We start from the raw sequence: 16,585 nt of genomic DNA, 5'->3' as shown, positions 1-16,585 counted from the left end.
CTTCGGGTGGGGGTGTGTTAGCTGAGTCGGTTGTTGAGGTAGGTGGGTCCGGTGTTGTGCAGTGCTTTGTGTGCGTGGATCAGGAGCTTGAAGGTGATCCTTTTGTTGACGGGGAGCCAGTGCAGGCCTCTCAGGTGGAGTGTGATGTGGCTGCGGCGGGGGGCATCGAGGATGAGTCGGGCCGAGACGTTCTGGATGCGTTGGAGTCGCCTCAGGAGCTTTTTTGTAGTTCCTGAGTAGAGGGCGTTCCCGTAGTCGAGTCAGTTGGTGATGAGGGCCTGGGTAACGTTTTTTCTCGTGACGAGGGGGATCCATTTGAAGATCCTGCGGAGCATACTGAGGGTGTTGAAGCAGGATGCAGAGACAGCGTTGACTTGCTTGGTCATGGAGAGAGTGGAGTCGAGGATGACCCCCAGGTTGCGTGCGTGGTCCGTGGGTTCCGAGGCTGTGCCTAGTGACGTGGGCCACCAAGAGTCGTCCCAGGCTGATGGGGTGGGTCCGAGAATGAGGACCTCCGTCTTGTCTGAGTTCAGCTTCAGTCTGCTGTCCTTCATCCAGTCGGCTACGGCCTTCAACCCTCGGTGGAGGTTAGCTTTGGCGGTGTGGGGATCTTCGGTGAGGGATATGATCAGCTGGGTGTCGTCGGCGTAGGAGATGATGTTGAGGTTGTGTTGTCGTGCGACGTGGGCGAGGGGGGCCATGTAGATATTGAACAGTGTCGGGCTGAGGGAAGATCCCTGTGGGACGCCGCAGATGATCTCAGTGGTTTTGAAGCAGAAGGGTGGGAGGCGGACGCTTTGGGTTCTGCTGGAGAGGAAGGATGTGGTAGCGGGTCAGCTGTTTGTTGACAATCTTCTCTGTCACTTTTGCCGGGAAAGGGAGCAGGGAGATGGGCCGGTAGTTCTTGAGGTCCTTGGGGTCCGCCTTGGGCTTCTTCAGAAGGGCGTTGATCTCAGCGTGCTTCCAGCTTTCTGGGAAGGTTGCTGTCTCGAAGGAACAGTTGATTGTTTTCCAGAGCTGGGGTGCGATGGCTGCGCTGGCTTTGTTGAAGACGTGGTGAGGGCAGGGGTCCGATGGGGATCCGGAGTGGATGGAGTTCATGGTTTTGATGGTGCCTTCGTCGCTGACGCTGGACCAGACGGTCAGGCGACTGGTGCAAGTGGTAGTCGCAGGGGTGGTGGACTCGGTGGTGGGTGCGGGGGGTCGGGGTTGAAGCTGTCGTGGATGTCGGTGATCTTGCGGTGGAAGAAGGTGGCCAGTGAGTCGCACAGGTCTTGAGATGGCGGGATGTCGTTGGTAATGGAGCTGGGGTTGGAGAGTTCTTTCACGATGCTGAAGAGCTCTTTGGTGTTGTGTGCGTTGTTGTCTAGGCGGTCCTTGAAGGCGGTCTTCTTGGCGGTCCTGATGAGTTGGTGGTGTCTGCGGGTGGCGCTCTTGAGGGCTGTGTGGTTGTCTGGTGTTCGGTCGTGGAGCTATTTCTTCTCCAGCTTCCAACAGGTGTGCTTGGAGATCCGGAGGTCCTCGGTGAACCAGGCGGCTTTCTTGTTGGTGTGGTTGGTTGTAGAGGTCTTGAGAGGGGCGAGGGTGTTGGTGCAGTTGTTGATCCACTGTGTGAGGTTGGTCGCGGCGGTGTCTGGGTCGGTGGGGTCGGTGGGTGGTCTCAGGGCGAGGGCGGTAGTCAGTAGGTCCTCGGTGACCTTGCCCCAGCAGCGGCGTGGTAGCTGTTGGGTGCGGTGGTGTGTGGTGGGTTTTCCGAAGGTGAAGTGGACGCATCTGTGGTCGGTCCAGTGTGGTTCAGTGGTGTGGTTGAAGGAGACGTGGGGGCTTGCGGAGAAGATGGGGTCAAGCGTGTGTCCAGCGGCGTGAGTAGGTGTCGTTACGTGCTGTTTGAGTCCGAGGTTGGCGAGGTTGGCGATCAGGGCGGTGGAGTTGGCGTCGTTGTTGTTCTCGAGGTGGAAGTTCAGGTCCCCGAGGAGGATGTAGGCGGGGAAGCGAGGGCGTGGGTGCTGATGAGGTCGGCGATGGTGTCACTGAACTGTGGGCGGGGTCCGGGAGGTCTGTAGATGAGAGTTCCTCTGAGGGTGGTGTTGGGGTCGGTGTCGATCTGGAAGTGCATGTGCTCGGCGGTGGTGAGGGTGTCATCGGTGTTCGTTGAGATTTTGATGGAGTCTTTGTGGATGATAGCGATTCCTCCTCCCACTCCGTTGGTGCGGTCTCTGCGGGAGATCTTGTAGCCCTGTGGGATGGCTATGGCGATGTCTGGTGCTGAGGTGGCGTTTAGCCAGGTCTCCGTCAGGAAGGCAACGTCGGGGGCGGTGGAGTCTAGGAGGTCCCAAAGTTCGATGGCGTGCTTGCGAGCGGAGCAGGTGTTGAGGAGGATGCAGCGGAGGTGGTTGGGTTCTCTGGCTGGTGGTGTGGAGGGTTGGATGCTGGTGAATCTGCAGTTCCGGCAGGCGAAAGGCCCCTGGGTGCGTTTCAGGGTGGCCCGGTAGCAGGGGTGGTCTTGTCTGGTGTTGAGTGCGTGGAGGATGCTTGCGTCGTAGTGCAGTCTGGTGTTGCAGTGAGTGCGGGTTCCAGGGGTTCTGGTGCTGGGTGTGGTCCAGGCGCGGACAGGCGCAGACGGGCTTGCCTTAGGCGCGCCTACGGTGTGCCAGTGGCACGCCCGCTGCGCACGGCCGCTGCGCGGCCGCTGCGCGGCCGCTTCGCAGCCTCCATATGAGGGCAGAGGGAGGGAGGAGCAGCTGGGAGGTGGGAGCCGGGCGGCCAATGGGAGTGAAGGGGGCGGGGCAGCAGGGGCTCAGCGGCGAGGGAAAAACCCGGGGAAAAAACGGCGGGAAAAAGACGGCTGGAGAGGGACGACAGAGCACAGGGGTACAGAAAGCAAAACACAGAGGCACAGAATGAAAAAGCGAAGTGGCACAGAAGCCAAGCGCAGGGGTACAGAAAAAAGGGAGCGAGTAGTCAGGCGGCAAAGCGGCAACGGAGGTTCAACCCACAGGGGGCTGCGTGGCAGATGGGGGAAGCGACCTGCCTGGTGACAGGGTCAAAGGTCGCTCTCTACCACTGCTTCACGGCCTCCATATGAGGGCAGAGGGAGGGAGGAGCAGCTGGGAGGTGGGAGCGGGCAGCTAATGGGAGTGAAGGGGGCGGGGCAGCAGGGGCTCAGCGGCGAGGGAAAAACCTGGGGAAAAAAGGGCGGGAAAAGACGGCTGGAGAGGGACAACAGAGCACAGGGGTACCGAAAGCAAAACACAGGGGCACAGAATGAAAAAACGAAGTGGCACAGAAGCCAAGCGCAGGGGTACAGAAAAAAAGGGAGCGAGTAGTCAGGCGGCAAAGCGGCAACGGAGGTTCAACCCACAGGGGCCTGCGTGGCAGATGGGGGGGGCGGCCTGCCTGGAGACAGGGTCAAAGGTCGCTCTCTACCACCGCTTTGCGGCCTCCATATGAGGGCAGAGGGAGGGAGGAGCAGCTGGGAGGTGGGAGCGGGGCAGCTAATGGGAGTGAAGGGGGCGGGGCAGCAGGGGCTCAGCGGCGAGGGAAAAACCCGGGGAAAAAAGGGCAGGAAAAGACGGCTGGAGAGGGACAACAGAGCACAGGGGTACCGAAAGCAAAACACAGGGGCACAGAATGAAAAAACTAAGTGGCGCAGAAGCCAAGCGCAGGGGTACAGAAAAAAAGGGAGCGAGTAGTCAGGCGGCAAAGCGGCAACGGAGGTTCAACCCACAGGGGGCTGCGTGGCAGATGGGGGGGGCGGCCTGCCTGGTGACAGGGTCAAAGGTCGCTCAGAGTTTAGTCTGAAGCTGGGGGGTATACTGTAAGATCCATACGCCTAGAGACTTAGGGGGTCATTTTGACCCTGGCGGTACGAGACCGCCAGGGCTAAAATGACAGAAGCACTGCCAACAGGCTCGTGGTGCTTCCTGGGGGATTACGACCGCGGCAGAAGCGCCGCGTTCGCACCATCGGGGCCGGCGGTTTTCGCCACAATGGCCCCGGTGGTAGTAATTGCAGCGCTGCCCAGGGGATTACGAGTCCCCGACCGCAATCCTTTTCCTGGCGGTTTGAACCGCCAGGAAAAGGATGGCGGTATGGGGAGTCGCGGAGCCCCTGGGGGCCCCTGCACTGCCCATGCCACTGGCATGGGCAGGGCAGGGGCCCCCTGACAGGGCCCCATGCGGCTTTTCACTGTCTGCACCCGTCCCACGGCCGCAACACCGCCGGCTCCATTGGTGCCGGCTCCATGTTGCGGCCCACATCCCCGCTGGGCCGGCGGGCGGAAACTCGGTTTCCGCCCGCCGGCCCAGTGGGGATGTCGAAATGGGCACTGCGTGAGTGCGGCCACATTGGTGGCCGTCCGGCGGTTACAACTTGGTGGGCGGCAATGTTGTAATGACCCCCTTAATGAGTAATGAAAGGAAAACAATCACTATCAAGCCAAAGGTGTCCTGGCTATCCTAAGCCAGTGTAGGTCCCTGTAGCAGGTGAGAAACTGAGTCTGATTTGGGTAAGTTGAAGAGCATTCTGCACTGTAAGCAGTGAATCGTTGACTTATCAACGCCAAGAGAGAGCATGTTTCCGTCACCCAGTCTAGATATAATTAGAGCTTGGATTACGGCCCTCTGAGCTGCAGGGGGAATTAGCCAGATGATCTTTCTTACCCATCTGAGAACCATAAAACAGGTGCCCGTTACTTTAGTCACCTGCAGTTTCAAGGTCAATTCACCATCTATAAGGATGCCCGAGTTTTTCACCTTTGTGGATGGAGTAGGCAAGTTCTCTAAAGAAGCTGGCCGATGTCTAGGGCCCCAGAGAGCGGCGTTCTTACCCAGAACCATGACCTCTGTCTTATCACCATTGAGCTTGAGGGAGTTTTTATTCATCCATCCTGAGATTTTCCTGAAGCCCAGGTTCAAGATCGACAAGTCCTGGTTCTGGGCCGATGACAGACAGAAAATAATCGGTGTGTCATCTGTATATGTAAAAAGAGAGATCCCGCAGCTCTCTATTAGATCTGCTAGGGGGCGGCATAGATGTTGAATAGTAATGGGCTCAAAGCTGAACCTTGAGGAACTCCTGAGGTCAGGGCTGGTGGCTCAGATTTTGCATCAATGTAGACAACATTCAGAGGAAACCTACAACATTCATGTTTGCATCTCCTCTTTACATCCCAGCCTCACCTCTTTCAACCAACCTGCCCCTTGATCCTCAAAGTAAGGCCCTCAAAACCACAGAACAATATTTAAAAAAAATGTGAGCCTCTAACTCCAGCTTGATGGTCACTCTGTGCACATTTACTGCTGGAAGGGAGTGAAAGAGAGAATGTGCAGTTTCCGCAGCTCGGCCAATACTTGTTGTCGCCTATTTCTTTATCACCAAATTACTTTTTTTTGTTTTGTTTCAATGTATCGTCATACTTTGCTTTTGGAACAAACCTTAAATGTGAGTTACTTATGAAGCATTTCAGCTCCCCTGTTCAGTGAAGGAATTTTGGTTTGGGGGAGTATTTATGAATATCGTAAATATTAATATAAAAAGTTTGCTCTATTTCACTTTATAATGAGAAGCCCTAACTAGTTAATGGATAGGAGAAGCGCACACAACCCTTGTGTGATGGAGATGGATCATGCCCCAATGTCAACGGTTTTACATTTCTTGTTTAATTGTCTTCTTTGGAAATAGTTTAGTTTAGTTTAGGTAATTTGTAAAGCACATGGCTACCCGAAGGCCTCCCAGCACTGAAAGGTAAGTGACAGCTCAGAACAGAAAGCCGAAGAGAAGAACTGTGATGAAAATAAAAAGGTCTTCAATTTTTTACGGAAAGGTAGTTCCAAAGGTTCTTGTCGGAGTTCTAGGGACAGGGAATTCCAAAGATGAGCAGCGTTAACTAAAAAAGAGTTACCTCCCCAAGAGGATCTCATGACTAGAGCGATATGGACTAGCTGTTCCTTGTAGGAACGTAAAATGAGGTGTTTTGCCTAAAAAATGTAGGGCCTTTATTATGAAGGGCTTTGTGTGTCATGCATAGGGCCTTAAAGTTAATCCGATGTCCTATGGGTAGCCAGTGAAGGGAGACTAAAGCAGGTTTATCTGATAGATATTTCAGGTATGTTCATGCGTAATCTTGCAGCCGCATTTTGCGCAACCTGCAGTCTCCTTATCACATAGCCAGGGGAGCTGAGAAAGAGGGAATTGCCATAGTCCATTCGTGACAATATCAGGGCCTGGATAAGAATTCTCCTGGAAAGAGGAGGCAGGAGATTAAGAATTTTCCTTAAGGCTCTTAAGAGGCAAAAACATGATGAGGCAATCTTTTTAGATTGCTGCTCCATCGTAAGGCAACGGTCTAGCCAGAAGCCTAGACTCTTTATTTGATCCTTAGGGAGCAGAAGATTATTAAAATCTTCTGGAAGTAGTGCCGGGAAGTTAGAGGGGGCACAGTTACCCACAATCATTACTTCTGACTTTCCATCATTAAGTTTAAGTTTGGACTCAGTCATCCATTTGGCTACATCTGAGTGAAAGGTTCATATGAGACGGACCCTTGACGTTGGAGAGTGACATTACTAACTGTGTGTCATCAGCATATGAGACCACGGAAAGGCCATGGAGTTCCACGACTTTGGCTAAAGAAGAGAGATAGATATTAAAAAGTGTAGGGCTCAACCAGGAGCCCTGAGGGACACCGCATGTAAGGGGGAGTGTTTAGACAGAAACGATCGGTCAAGAACTTGAAAGGTTCTGCCTTTCAGGAATGAGGAAAACCAGCTCAATACTGTGCCTTCTATTCCTATAGCAGAAAGTCTTTGGAGGAGGATGTTGTGGTCTACTGTGTCAAATGCGGCACTGAGATCTAACAGGATGATGGCTGCGTGTCCACCGCGATCGAACAATTGGCGGGTGCTTTCATTGACTGCTAGTAGAGCTGATTCTGAGCTGTGCTGGGGCCTGAATCCCATTTGAAAAGGGTCCAGAAGTTCATGGTCTTCGAGGAAACATGTCAGCTGATTATTGACATGCTTTTCCATAATCTTAGCCAGAATCGGAAGAAGAGCAATAGGCCTGTAGGTGCTTAGCAATGTGGGGACGAGCTTATGTTTTTTCAGCTGGGGTTTGACCACGGCATGTTTAAGGGATTGGGGTATAAATCCTGACGTTAAGAAGTGGTTAAGAATATTTGTCAGAGGAGGAGATATTATGTTGGAGGCCAGCGCTAAAATAGAGGGAGGAGGAGGGCCAAGGGGAGATCCTGATTTTATATTGTGGAGACAGTTAGGGCCAGATGTAGGAAAATGTCAATTTGCGACTTGCAAATTGCGAGTCCCTGCGACTCGCAATTTGCAACTCGCAAATTGGTATTCAGAACAATGTCTCAGACACCGTCTGCGAGTCGCTATGGGGTCGCAATGACCCACCTCATTAATATTAATGAGGTGGGTCGCAAATTGCGGCCCCATAGCGAGTCTAGGCACTCGCAAACATGGAGGCCTGCTGTCGTCAGCAGACCTCCATGTTCGTGACTGCTTTATCAATAAAGCAGTTTTTTTTTTTAAGTGTAGCCCGTTTTCCTTAAAGGAAAACGAGCTGCACTTAAAAAAAAAACCGAAACCTTTAGTTTCGGTATTTTTTCAGGGCAGGTAGTGGTCCCTTGGACCACTACCTGCCCTGAAAAATGGTTTTGGGTCCATTCGCAAAGGGGAAGGGGTCCCATGGGGACCCCTTCCAATTTGCGAGTGGGTTACCATCCACTTGAAGTGGATGGTAACTGCGATACCATTTGCAACCGCATATGCGGTCGCTAATGGTATTGCATGCCACTCCGAATCGCAAATAGGAAGGGAACACCCCTTCCTATTTGCGATTCTGAAATGCATATTGCGAGTCGGTCCCGACTCGCAATATGCATTTCTGCATCAGGAAATGCGATTAGCGAGTCGCAAATGGCAAATTTTGCCGTTTGCGACTCGCTAATCGTTTCCTGCATCTGGCCCCACGTAACAAGCGCCTCTGTTGGAGGCTGAAAAACTGCAAGCGGAAACAGTGAGGGCTGGGTGCTAATGTATGGGTCACTATGTATTTCCTGACCAGAAATGACCGGAAAGGAGGAGTAGATATCAGTGATCTTTTTCTGAAAGAAATCTGCCAGATTGTTACTATGATCAATAGAGGCCTCTATAGGAGGATCATCAGGGGAAATATGAGTAAATTCTTTGAAAATATGGAAAATCTCTTTCTGAGAATTAGCAGATTGTTCTATTCTAGTACTGTAAAATGAAGATTGAGCTGATTTGATTCCCTCATGATAGATTATAATAGCCACCCTATATATTTTTTTGAGGGGATGCTGTAGTCTTTCCTCCAACGTCTTTCTAACTTCTTACACTCTTTTTTTAGTTCCAGCAGTTGAGGTGTGAACCAGGGTTTGGCCTTATGCTTGGGCCTTTTAACAATCGCCTTAACCGGAAGGAGAGTATCTAGAGAAGTAGAGATCCAGTTGTTAAAGTTTTCTACATGACCAGTATTAGGTTCATTGTGGTTAAAAGATGAAAGACAGAGAGTATCCTGCCAACCTCTAGGATCTAATTTTGACCATTGGCGAGAAGTTGTCTTTAGAGGAGGTTGGTGGAAGGAAGGAGCTCCACATAGTGGTGTAAATGAAAGTAAGTAATGGTCTGTCCAAATAAGAGGCATAGGAGTATAGAAAAGAAAGTCAGAGAAGGCTAAGTCGATAGTATGGCCTTTACTATGGGTGGGTTCTGTGATGTGCTGAGTCTGGTCTAGTGCTGCCGCGTTCGAAAGGAGCGTTTTGGCAGAAGAACAGTGTGCATTGTCAACATGAATATTGAAGTCTCTGAGTATGGTAAAATTGGGGGGGTTTGCAAGAAATGCCTGCTACAAAGTCTGTCAGGGCCTGTAAAAAGCTCCCATAAGGATAGATGAGTATTCCTGAGAAGGTGAATGTTGCACTAAGATATAAAGAAAAAAACAAGCTTTCGTATCCAGGGATGTCTAGGGGAGTAGTGGAGCATTTGATGGACTTTTTATGGATGATGGCAATACCTCTACCCCTGGCCTGAGTTCTCAGCCCTGTGGTAGAGCCCTTAATACTTCGGGGGAGGAGTCTTCATTGAGTCATGTTTCCGTCAGAAATAACGTGTCTGGACGATAATCTTCTAGTAATGAAAAAATATGTAGGATGTGGGCAGACAAGGAACGACAGTTGACCAAAAAGAGTCTGCCCAGGTGTTTAGTAACGTTAGTAGTGGGGGGTGGCAAGACGTGTAGAAGGGTCCAGAGGCAGCTGTGGCATGCCCAATTTACAGAATCAAGAGTGTAAACCGAGTGGGATATGTCCAAAGGGATATTGTTATAGGCCAACAGTTGTTGGCGTGAGTAAACTAACCTTTTAAAGGTCTTTCCAACAGAATAACTGGCCTCTGGGCTCTCCCAGGCGTGCCAGCGGCACGGCCGGCACGTACAGCTGTTTAAATAGTGCATCCAAAAAATGGATGCCCAACAACTAGACTGCCGACCAAGATGGCGGTCGGAAAATGGAGCAGCAAAGTAAAAATGGCGATCGTGTCGATACTAAAAACAAATGGGCAGGGAGCTGAGGATTGTGTAGGAAATCTAGGGGTCAGAAGTCAGTGCAGTTCGAAGGAAATACTGCAGAGTGCCTCTGAACACGGGAACCAGCAGTAGAAAAGAGCGTAATGATGAAGTAAAACTATATAAAGTGAAAGGTAAAGAATGAAAGGTCGCTACTTTGTTCATATATTAACATTTTAAAAATGTTTGCTGAAGCAAGAGTGGTCAATAGCAACTTGCATTGGTCTGTTGATTAGGTAAACTTGGAAAGACCAGAGACACTCTGTCTGCCATAGAGACACAAGCCAGAGGCACCCCTAGAGGAACTCTGTGAAGTTTGGAAGCTGAGAACAGAGTCTTACTGCCAAGACGACTGACTGCCATCCAGCCCCTCTGGTCTGGCTGAGTGCCAGAGGGAGCAGGGACTCCTGCTGTGGGACTGGAGGTAAACAAAGCCTCCAGAGACCACACCTGAGTACTGCACAGGAACTTTCACTGACTCTCCATGGAGAATGCAGAAGCCATATGCAACAGAAATGTCACATTAGAAAGCAACAGTTTTGCAGTGACTGAGCCAATGTTTGCCGTTTTGGTCTTAGTGTGATCATAAAATACTTTTTTTTAGCTAAGTTGCTCTGGGAGCTTCACTGAGTGGTTTCTTGATGCAAGTGTCTGCTGGTTCTGTTAACCTGAACACACATTCTCTGAAGTTGCCTTCCTGTGCTATGAAGGGGTAGAGGTCTGAGGCTGTCTTAGAGAAAGTGTTTGTCTGAGCAGGAGCTAGATTTACACAGCGCCACGCCGTGCAGCCTGACTCCATACACTACAGAAAACACTGAGGACCATATTTATAGGAAAGTGACGGAGCGGAATGCTGGGCCAAAATTGGCAGCGCCGCGCTGCGTCATTTTCACAACGCAGGGATGCACCATATTTAATTGAATACGGCGCACCCCTGTGTTGTCCCAAGATATGCCAAAGCATCATTTTCAAATGATTGTTATGTGCAGGAAGGTACACCTTCCCGCACATAAACAATCATTCATGGCATTTTGCTTCTTCTGTGTGTGCTGCAGAAAGCAGAACACACAGAAGAAAAGCAAAAAACGGGGAGGAATAAAAGCATTCCTCCTTGTTGCGCCTTCCTAACGCCACCTCCAGGGTGTAGTTAGATTTTGGCTCTGCCTCAGGTTTACAAAATCTCGTAAATCTGAGGCAGCATCGAAATGCAATGGGTGTTGCTGTGGCACACTCGCACCAACACCCATTGCTCACCCCTATGACGCAGAAAACTGCATCAGAGGGGCCCGTATTTACAAGGAAGCGTAATGCCACAAAAAGTGGTGTTACATCTCCTTGTAAATATGGAGCAGAGGTTAGCGTCACTGGAGCGTCACATAAAGTGACTCTCCTATGGCGCTAGGGCCTCTTAAATATGCCCCTCAATCCCTTAAAGGATGTACTGGAGGCTGTCCGTGAGTTGGGAGAGCTGGGAGAATGGACGAAACCTGAGAGAGCCTCTTGGTCTGAAGGTCACACAGATAATAACTGAGTATCTGGGAGAGATATGTTTATGGCATTGGAACTGCTGTCCTGCATGAACAGGTGGTACAATCTCCCGTGGAGGATGTGGAGGTAGTATAGGAGGTACCACAGGTAAAAGAGTCACCAGGGAGGTGGGGTGAGCCATTTGAGTCCTTGTCCCCTGGGGACAGGAAGCATGTATGGTTCACCAATGGTTCAACAAAATATGTAGGGGCCAAGATGTGAGAAAAGGCCTCTTTTTGGCATGGTTAGCCCCCACATTTTGCCTGGTGTATGACGTAGCCTAGAAATTGTTGTGCCCAGGGTCCCTGCTAACCAGGTTCCCTCGGTCAGAGCTCTTTCCCTAAACTGTTGTGATGCATTGGCACAATTGGAGACACCTGTAGCTGCCACTGTAAGTCCCTAGTAAAAAGGTACTTAGGTACCAGGGCATGGGGTACTAAGGGTAGGCCCCTGAGGGCAGCAGCAATGACTGTGCCATCCTTTGGGGCCAGGCATCCAGATGTATCTAGTCCTACCATTGTAGGCTGAGTACTCTGGGGCAAACCTAAAACACAAACACGACATGGCACACTAGTTGTGTGCCCTGCCCAATATACAGTGCATATACTATGGGTAAGACACCCCTTTGGCAGGCCTTCCAACCCTAAGACAGGGTGCACTATAATGTACATGAGGGCATAGCTGCATGAGCAATATGCCCCCACAGTGTCCCTGCCAAACCTGGGACATCGTGAGTGAACAGAGCAGCCATTCTAAATGCATGTGCTGGGCACTGGTCAGTACGAGTTCACAGCTACAGGATGACCACTCTGAACCCTGGGTTCTTTGGTATCAAACAACTCAGAAAGATAAATACAAACTGGTACCAGTATTACATGTATTACTAAATGTACCCAGGGGTCACCTTAGCGGTGCCCCCTGCAAAAGCTAACTATCCAGGCATGGTTGCTGACTGGCCCTAACCAGCCTGCCACTGCCAGGCAGCCAATCTACAACCTTGGGGTGAGAGATCCTTCTTTCTGGGTTGCAGAACAAAGTCCTTCTTGGGAGGGGGGTGCCAACACCCCTTCCATCAGGAGTGTGCACTGCCCTGGTGGTGAGCTTCAAAGGGCTTACCGCCTTTGAAACTCAACCCCCAGGCCTACTGCTAGCAGCAGATGGTCACCCCCATTGCAAACCCCCACTTTTGGTGGGAGCAACAGTGGGAAATTCAAACAAAGGACAGGATGCGTCATCCCACTTGGTATGCACCACCCCTAGGGTGTTGCCTGCAATGTGAACCCTCTATTTCATTTTCCTCCATCGTGGATGGAAGGAAAGTAGCCAATCAGGGTTAGGGTACTGACCCCTGCCCACAAGAAGTGGTCGCTTAGTGGGTGTAGTCACCTCAAGGTAGATGACACATTGGTCACTACCAGGTTCCCCCTAAAGCGCCCACTAAATACAGTATTTAGTGGGCATCCCTAGACCAAGAAATCAGATTTGACAGACAAAAGAAGACCAGCACCAAGAAGATCCGAAGCATGAGAACTGTGGACCTGCTGCATCAAAGAAAAGCCACTGCCCGACAATCACAGCTGAGGAGCTGCTGGACAACTGGACAATGCCACAAAAACCCCTGACGACCTCCAGGCTTTGCAAATCACCAGAGAACTCCCTCCAGAATGGAGGTACCACTCTAAAACCACAGAAAACCAACATGTCAGTGAGGTTCACTTAACTGACTGGAAGCTAACTATCGGACCGGATGCCGCACCAGACCAAACTCCATCCCAATAATTGCGAGGACAAACACTGCCAGTGTGTTAAGTTTGGTGGCATTTTGTCCTCTTGCGGTCAAACCGTGCCAATACCCTGGGTATTGGTCAGCCAACTTCAAACACCAAGAAAAACAGGCCGCCTGGGACTGCAAAAGGACCAGAAGGAAGCCCCAGTTGAGGTACTTTAGGAACACCCTGTAACCCCTGCCAGTGTGCCCCCATTGTCCTGCAAACAACCCTTGAACCAACCTACCTCCTGTTCCTGACGGCATCCTTGCACACTGCTCCTGGCTCACCGATCCAATCTGCACCCTGTGCCCTGCACCAAAAAACCAACTGTGCTCTAAGGGTCGCCCACCCCTTGTGACCTCGAGAATACAAGAGGACCCCATGGATTCACGATTAAACTTACCTGTGCAGTGCTTTTCCAAGTGGTCCCCCACAGTGGCCCTGCACCAGCTCCAGAGATCTTTTCCGGCTGCTCTAGTCGGAAGCAGGAGCCACCCAAACTTCTCCAGCTGGCACAGCATGCCCACCGACAACCTCGACCAAGAACTTGGTAAACTTGGTAAACCCACTGATTTCATATGTATTTTTACAGGTGATCCACCTGTGGTTCCTATGGTGCATAATTATGCACAGAAAGTCTATATTTATGAAACTTCAAAAATTCATATCTCAAAAAGTACTTAACCAATTTTAATAATCTTGGTCTTAAAATTTTACATAAAAATCTAAAGTATTTTTATAAATTGATCTTCAGTTATTCCTTTGAGTGTGTGAGCTGCAAGATTGATGCTGTGAGTACTTCTCCAAGACTGGCCTAACTGCTCAACCAAGGTACCTTAAAATTTAGAGCATTAGTTGATCTACTTTTTGTCCCTGTAAACCAATGTGTGGTTGCCTGGACCCCCTCCACAGTGTGCTAAGCTTTGCACACTACATAGGGGGCCAACCTCCTACACAAGAGACATTGGAAAGCAGTGTCATTCAATACAGTAACAAAAAAGTTGCTTTCCACTACTGGAGAAGGAAAGAGCAGCCAAAATGCAGAATTGTACGCTGTATATCAAACTCTAAAACAAGAGTCACGTGGGAAATGTCACATTTGTACTGATTCTTGGTCTACTGCCAACGGGCTAGCTACGTGGCTCCCCACATGGCATGCACATAACTGACAAATACATTAGAAGGAGGTGTGGGGTAAAGAATTGTGGCAGGAAATCTGGGACATGTTACAGCAAAGTACCGTCACTGTATACCATGTAGATGTTGACTGTCCCACTGACTCACTAGAACGATGATTTAATTCCCTTGCAGACGAAAAGGCCAAAGTCTCGCAGGGTGACACAGGATTCTGATTTGGTGGGGATGGCTAACTGGGCGCACCAAAAATGTGGACACCTGGGAAAGAAGGCCACTAACGGCTGGGCAGAGTTTAGAGGGATGCAAATTACCCCAGATATGATTAAGACAATTATCATGCAATGTCCTATTTGTCAACACATACAAAAGATTTCTGTCCTGCAGACAGTTAGAGGTCAGTTGGGAAGAGGAATGTTGCCAGAGCAGATACGGCAGACTGATTACATTGGGCCAATGCCCATTGGTCGTGGTTGTCAGTATGCCTGCACAGTGTTAGATACTTATTCTGGCTATCTGATAGTGTCTATGTTAATGTGCTACTCAGTTCAATATGATTAAGACCCTAGACTTGGTGATGTTGTACTATGGAGTTCCACTCCAGATCCAAAGTGATAACGGTTCACATTTTAAAGGTCACTTGGTGCAAGATTACTGTTGGCAGCACAATATAGAATGGATTTATCATGTTCCATATTACCCACAAGCTACAGGATTGATTGAGAGAATGAATGGACTGTTGAAATCCCAGTTACATAAGCTGTCAGATGGATTGCTGAAAAATTGGAGAGATCATATAAAGAAAGCACTACTAATACTAAACAATAGACCTGTGACAAATGCAGAAACTCCTTTGACGCAAAAGTTGACCCTAACATTACAGATAAAAACTCCTGTGGTGACTAATCCTATTACGTGTTGGGAGACAAAAACAGGAGCTTTAGCTCAGTACCAAGCAACTCCAGAAGCTGCAGGTCTTAATTTGCCTACTTTGAACCTGTACAGACTGAAACCAAGAGATATGGTACTGACTGAAACAGAAGTCGGGATACAAATTCCCCTGGAGCATTTCGGATTGATTGCTCCTCAATCTGGGTTGGCACTCAAGGGTATTCAGGTTGCAGGGCGGGGTAATCGATGCAGACTACCAAGGCAAAATTAAGGTAATTTTGTTGAACAGTGGATACGCTTTTTGATAGTACAACCTGGAGAAAGAATTGCTCAAAAAGTGATCTTTCCTGTATACGGAGGAATAGTCAAAAAGGAGGATGCTCCGTCCCTTCTTACAGTGTGAGGGGAGGAAGGCTTTGGCTCCACTGAGAAGAATCCCGGTGCCAAGCCATGGATAGACTCACCAAATTGTCCCCCTGAACAAGCAGAAGTCATTTCAAAAGGAAAAGATAACATTCTATTAGTCATGAAACCAGGATAGGAAAAGTGGGAACATGTACCAGCTGCAAATTTTGCAAGAATGATCATACTTGTCTCTTTTACAGATCATACTACGAGGTGCCGTTGTGATGATTGTGCTGTATGGGGTATTTTTTGGGATGTCCGAGTGGGGTCAGGAGGGACCGAAGGCCTCCTGCTCCGAAGTGACCGACCGAGAGCACCAATCGACACCTCTGCTGCACCAGCCTGAAAACGTCTGTACCTACCTAGCACAGACTGTGCTTAACAGGTTGGATTTTTGTATGATGAACAAGAAAAGCACCACAGATGTCGTTTCCACCTGCCTCGTCACCATTCCAACTCCTGATAGTGTTTTGCTGCAAGTATTTAATGATACCAATAAAGAAGAGGCGGTGGAGGAAAGTGGTGTACTGACTAATTTTTCACCTTATGAGTACTGTCGGTTTTGTCAAGAAACAACTGATGACAGATTGAACAATCTAATACAGGTGATTATTTACAAAGTCACTGCCAGTGACATGTGTTATAATTTAACTTGTGATGCCAACCACATTGGCAAATGGGCCCAGACTCGAAAAGACTCAAACAACCTCAGACTAGAACTGAGAAAATGTGCATCAATGTAACTAATAGCGTGGTCTGCGAGAGTAAAACGCCTGCTGCTAGTTATATGAAGCGCATCAAGTTGCCAGTCGGATGGTTATTTTCTTGTGGAAATGTCACATATACGTACATACCTGCAAATATAACAGGAGGGTCATGTGCTTTCACGCAGCTAGGACTTATGATGTTTCCATTACACTCAGCATTACGTACTTGAAACACAGAGGAAACAGTTCAACTCAGTGAAAATTGCGACTCCTTCACATCAATCTAATCATACATGTGCTGCTTTGGCAGAACTATTACTAGCTATACGAGGCATTGGAAAAGCTGCTTTACAAAATAAAGCAGCCATTGACTACTTGCTTATAAAGCATGGCCCCGGTTGCTCAGAATTTGAAGGAATGTGTTGTTTTAACTTGTCAGACCATTCTAAACCTATCCAGTCTCACATTGGAGCCTTGCATGAATTGGTAAATGGGGTGACACAAGATGTAGACAAAAAACAGTGGGGCTGGTTCTTTGGATGG

General features: G+C 49.4%; 1 long non-coding RNA gene across 1 annotated transcript in view; it reads left to right on the top strand.

Moving 5' to 3' along the window:
* The window catches only part of LOC138260507 (uncharacterized), an 84,696-nt gene extending 68,855 nt beyond the window's left edge, over positions 1 to 15,841 (top strand). Inside the window, exon 4 of the long non-coding RNA XR_011198863.1 lies at positions 15,536 to 15,841. This is a non-coding gene — a long non-coding RNA (uncharacterized lncRNA). The remainder of the gene's footprint in view (positions 1 to 15,535) is intronic.
* The last annotated feature ends 744 nt before the right edge of the window (positions 15,842 to 16,585 follow it).

This window comes from Pleurodeles waltl, chromosome 9 (assembly GCF_031143425.1).
Source record: "Pleurodeles waltl isolate 20211129_DDA chromosome 9, aPleWal1.hap1.20221129, whole genome shotgun sequence".
Taxonomy (NCBI): domain Eukaryota; kingdom Metazoa; phylum Chordata; class Amphibia; order Caudata; family Salamandridae; genus Pleurodeles; species Pleurodeles waltl.
The sequence above is the reverse complement of the archived record's forward strand: the minus strand, read 5'-3'. Positions and strand labels throughout refer to the sequence as shown.